Consider the following 6,099-nt stretch of genomic DNA (forward strand, 5'->3'; position numbering starts at 1 on the left):
GAGTCACCTGAAAATTAAAATAAACAAACAAACAATGTAATATATCGATTTTCAACAAACAGGTTATGTAAATTTTAACATTTTAATAATCTATAAAAATCAATTTAAAAATAACAATTAAACAATCATTTAATAAATAAACAGGTAATATAAAATCAAAAGAACAATAAAATTTAATTTACCTTTAATGAAGATAACTAGACAATTTAATGAGGCTATTTTGAGTTTTTGTCACTTGCAAGGGATTTCGTCGAAGAAGAATGTTCACATTTACAAAGAAGAGAAACCCTCGTACTTATAATAATTAGCTTTTAATTGATGCGGTTTTCGAATATGGCACTGAAAAATCGTAATTTAATGAAGCGGTTTTGGAATATGGCACCAAAAAATCGTTGTTTAATGAAGCGGTTAGAAAAAAACGCACCAAAAAATCATAACTGATGTGGTTTTTCGAATATGGCACTAAAAAATCGTAATTTAATGAAGCGGTATTGGAATATGGCACCAAAAAATCGTTGTTTAATGAAGCGGTTAGAAAAAAACGCACCAAAAAATCATAATTTAATAGTGCGTTATTAGCAAATAGCATCAAAAAATTGTTTTTAATGCTTCTTTTTGGTGAACCGCATTAATAAATCTATTGGAGGAATTTTTTTTGCTCTTTTAATACGGTTTTCGTGTTTTTTAATGCTACATGGATTTGATGAGGTGGTTTCCTCAAACAACCGCCTCAAAAAAAAAAAAAAATCGCACTAAAAAAGCTATTCTGTAATAGTGAGTTAATAATGACTTTCAAATTGTCATGGCAGACCGAGGTAAATATATATTGGTTTCTTCAGGTATGATTTGGTTTGGATGTGCTTTCAAGTTTCAAATTAAGAGATAAGTTTAAGGTTTCAAAATAAGAGATTAATTTTCTGAGAAAGTCCATATTTGGTTTTTGTAATTTTGTAGCTTGGAAGAGGTTTCAAACTACTAACCTTCATGGAGTAGCTGGCATAAACTTCAAAGTAAGTATTATTTGATTTCCTCGACCTTATGTAATTCTAACATCTTACAAGTTACAAGCTGTGTAGAGCATATTTACGCTATCATGAACTGTTGAATATATTTTTTTATTCCAATTGCATGATAAGTCCACTAGATCAACTCAGTTGCTGCAAGCTCTAGGAAGAATGCAAGATACAACTACAATTATTGAATAATAGCCACAAAAAACTCCAGTGAGGTCTTGAAAATTGAGTTAGAATGGGTTTTAATTATATATATATATATATATATATATATATATATATATATATATATATATATATATATATATATATATATATATATATATATATATATATATATATATATATATATTGTGTGAAGGCACAACTAATAACATGCTACAAATTATCTTTGACAATGAAATGAGTGTGAAACATATTCAAAATCCTCATTGATCTCAATTTTCATGGTTTCCCTATATACTGCTGAAAAAATGCTCATTACATTGCTTGAAAAGAATATCAACTTCAATGAGTAAAAAGTGAATGGTTATTCAGGTTATTTTCTAATTAGTTGATTGGACTATTGGATTAGTTTGAATGTAGGCAGTTTGTGTTGTGCCCATTGGTTTCTGATATAACATATATTTTTTGTGGCTTGCTTATCTACTCTTTTAGATTTTTAGTTGTTGTAATTACTACTATTACCACTACGAAGGAGAAATCGCCTATCTCAATTTTTGGATCTGATCTAACAATTTACCAACAGGTCCTTCTTTCTATCCTTCCGGTAAGTCCCTATTTCTATTTGGTAGATGTATATATTTAATTTGATCACTTTAGTTCCAGTAACAATGATATTTCTTCATGATAGTGTAGTTGGATTCCTTAAAATCATCTTCTCTATCAACCAACACTAGAACTCTGGTTATATATATTTCTTTAAAAGAAAAATGTTCGAACCAAGGCTCTTTACTTCACTCCCTATGCTTAAATGGGGTGTTTTTCAATAAATAGAAAATGAAAATAGTTTGTGAGTGGAAACATTTTTGCACTAATACTTTAAAGCATTTAACGGTATTGAGAGTTACTGGAACATGTCGGTAACCACTTTTATTCTCAACGTGTTATTTATGGTATATTTTGGTATACAAATTGTATTTGTTTCAAGATTTTGCTCCATCAGCTGCTAGCTGGTTCGATATTACATTTTAAGAACATGCTTTGCTTTTTATACTTTATACCAATATAAGCAATGCTAATTAAAGTTTTTACCGATAATCTGTCTACTTTTTTTTTTTTTTTTTTTTTTTTTTTTTTTTTTTAATAATTTCATGCCTTTTGGTCGTTTTATGGTCTTTAATAGATTGCTTAATGTGAAAATACAAAATTAAATATAAGACCATTGTTTAATTGTATTGTTATAAGTTATAACATAAAGAAATGAAAGTAGGATGGTCTACTATAAACATAAATAAAAGTACATTGTTATTTCTTATGTTTCAGCTTTTTATATCTTGAACCATATTCATTTCATTTCATCTTTACCTTTTGAGCAACATGATTTTAAACCATATGTCTTCTGTTGTACTTGCTTTTGTGATAGTGAATTTATATATGGGTCAAAAATTACAGGTTCTACCATGGCATTTTCTTTAGTGACATGGATTGCATGGAAGTTGTTTACCGGGCAGCCCATAGATCATCCAAAAGAAAATCGTATGATAAGATCAGATTTCAAAAGATGGATTGTAGTAATTAAAGTTCAGTTTGCCCTTTAAGATCATTTGAAGATGAGGGCATTCTTTTTCATGTTCAAATTTATGAATAATTATAATAATAATATTTATTGGCTTTTAGTACCCAGTGTATTTTTGAAGGAGATAGGGTCAAGACGGTCATTGTTAATGAACTAATTCACACGGACTTGATTATTGAATATAAACGACACCAACTCTAACTCAACAAATTTGGATGGGAAGAATAAAGGGAACTTGGTCAATGTACTCCATTTATTACCATAAGATTATTAGTAAAAATGAAAAGCACGTTGCTATTTTTGGTAAGATATTACAAGCTGGTGAAACTTAAGCTGCAAAAGGACATTTTATCACAAAAAGTTATTGCTTAAACTTCCGCCGCAACGCGCGGCTTAAAAAACCTAATTTAATGTATAGTGGTATTTGCTATTGAATGATTCAAGCACTATTAAGAACAGTTAAAGTTTTATGTTTGCTAATATTTGATTTAACGTAATATATTGCTAATGTATTATTCAAAAAAACAAATCGGGTATTTTGTTATACCCGATTTTTTTATGCCTACCCGATAGCCGAACTAACTAATTATTGGGTTTACCGTATACCCGAATTTTCATACCCGATACCCGATCTATTCTACATGAATTTGAAACGGTTAGGACGGGTAGTTCAAGTTTCGGTTATTTTTGACATGCCTAATTTGGGTCTCCATTTTATTCATCCGTTTTAGGTATCCATGTGTAACGCCCATAAATGCGGGTTAGTCAATTTAGAGATAATAGGGGTCGAAAACGACTTTTCGACAAAAGATTATTTAGAACAAATAATCTTAACCAAGTTGGAGAATATGTCTCAAGGGTTCCGTACAAATAAAGCGCGCAAAAATCTGAGTTATAACGAAGAAGTTATGACCTGTCGAAGTTTAGCGACGGAACCGACACGGCATCGCGAAGACGTAAATAGTGAATTTATCATAGAGCGACTTTTAGCCTTAGTAATCTAAATGAAAGTCGTAGAATATGTTAACCTGAGAGCGTACATATAAAGAACGCCTAAATTTGACTTCTTATGAGGAAGTTATGTTTTTTCGAAGTTTCGGCTTAGCGGTGTACAGTCCGAAGTTTGAGTATTAGATCGAGCGGTTTTTAGCCGACACAATCTAAACGACAATCGAAGATCTCATTATTAGTAGCGTAACAATAAAAAGACAGATGAAAATGGATATCGGATGAAGAAGTTATGAGATTTTAACTGACCAATCCTGTCGCTCGCGGCCTGTTAAAAATATAACTTTAAAAATAAAGTCAAAATTAGCCGACAGAGTCTAAACGAAAGTTGTAGAGTACGTCTCCACCTACACGTGGATATAAATAACGTCAAAAACATACTTCGTATGAACGAGTTAAAAGTTATAATAGCATATTTACGTATTAAAATAAAGTATAAATCATATATACGTACACACACACACACATATATATATACATATATATATATATATATATATATATATATATATATATATATATATATATATATACAAATACATATGTATATATCATTAGAAAGGTATCGACGATGCGGTCATTATAAGACTAATGTTGAGTTCTTTTGACATTAGTTTAGTGCAAATATCGCTAAATCTATTTAAAATAGTATTATAAAGGGGTGTTCATTTGTTTATATAACTATAAGGTCATTAAGTAATTATGGATGTTAGTTTTTGAAAATTCAATTAGTATAAATAAGGGCCTCTAGCTCTCATATTTCTTTCACCATTATCTTGATTCAAGAGTCTTTCTCTTCTTATCTCCCGAGCATTTCGGTCCCTCGTGATTCGACTTTTCTTTTTGGAGTTTTAGTATAGTAAGGTGAGCGCCGAAGCGCTGCATGAATCTTTCTTAGAAAGATTCAGCGACGAAGTTCTGCCCCTGCAGAGCCCGACTCCTAGCTAAAACCCCTTTGTAAGTAAGTTATGCTTACCCTATTTTAATATAGCTTATATTTAAAATCAATATTGTTATTATGAACTTATAATAAATATTTGAGCTATTATTATATAAGTGTCTTTATAATATCTTTTTAACTACTCGCGGTACGGGGAATCTGGTTTAATGGGCCGCATAAGGTTGTTGGATTTCAGAAGTGCTATATGCCAAAATGGTCCTGCCCTCCGGTGTTTTATGTCTGCCCCTGTCTGTACATAGTGGTTGGAAAGTATTGTTTAAACGCTTATATAATAATAATAATAATAAGACTAATAATTAGTCACGATAAATATTACACTAAAATCTAGTGGTAATAATACTAGGTTTCGTCGAAGGAAATTATTTTAAGGTAAACGAAGCACTGTCCGAGTGCCGAGTCACCACCTTCTCAGGTGAGTGCATAGTTACTTTCATCTTACACATATATATGAAGTCTTTTATATAAATTACGTGCTATGTGTGCATATTATCTGAGTACTTGCTTTCTATGCTACATGAACGATTTTATACATGTTTTAAATGATTTAAACTGTATACATGTATTTTATATCTATGATAATGTTGGGGTGAAACATAGGTAGATGTAATAGATGCAATATGAGTTGGATGATGAGTTGAGAGGTGTTATAGACCACGAGGTGAGGGTGAGAGGTGGATGATGTGAGAATCCTTTCCCAAATGATGGCCCCGTCATTCAGCAGAGTATGGATGTCAACAACAGATTATTCTAGATAGTCTACTGGAACACTAGCAGACTCGCAACTTGTAGGTGTTGTGAACCATGTGTTCACTCGGTGTACTCTAAACCCTGACGTCCATGCAGACTTGGTGCCTAAACGTTGGTGATCATGCAGACTTGATGCCTAAACCTTGGTGATAATGTAGGCTTGATACCTAAACCTTGGTGATCATGCATACTTGATGCCTAAACCCTGGCGACTATGCAAATTTAGTGCCTAAACCCTGGCGACTATGCAGACTTAGTGCCTAATCCCTAGCGACTATGCAAACTTAGTGCTCGTTGTGTAAACCGTGGCAACGATGGACTTCGTGCCGATTCCTTAGGATGATCCTTAGGAATGAATGAAGGAGCAATAGCTGATTCTTAGGGTAGATCCTTAAGACTAAAGAAGATAATGGGGATGGGTAATTGGGTTGATTGTTTGATTGTTTAAACATAATAATTATATTATTGTGGGTTGAAAACCCTATGTACTCACCAGGTTTCCCAACCTGGCCCACTCAGTTTATTTATATCACAGGTATCGATATGAAGTGACATTACACTGAGAGATTAAGGAGATATAGATCACTAGTGTAAAAGAATATAAATTCTGTTTATGCTTGTGTTTTTGTATT

At 31.9% G+C, this 6,099-nt stretch overlaps 1 long non-coding RNA gene across 1 annotated transcript; it reads left to right on the plus strand.

The window, feature by feature from the left end:
* The first annotated feature begins 837 nt into the window (after positions 1-837).
* On the plus strand, positions 838-2,844 carry LOC122197058 (uncharacterized). Its single transcript, XR_006189843.2, has 3 exons — positions 838-1,010; positions 1,671-1,782; positions 2,628-2,844. It is a non-coding gene; the product is annotated as an uncharacterized LOC122197058 (long non-coding RNA).
* The last annotated feature ends 3,255 nt before the right edge of the window (positions 2,845-6,099 follow it).

The sequence above is a fragment of the Lactuca sativa genome, chromosome 3 (genome assembly GCF_002870075.4).
Source record: "Lactuca sativa cultivar Salinas chromosome 3, Lsat_Salinas_v11, whole genome shotgun sequence".
NCBI lineage: Eukaryota > Viridiplantae > Streptophyta > Magnoliopsida > Asterales > Asteraceae > Lactuca > Lactuca sativa.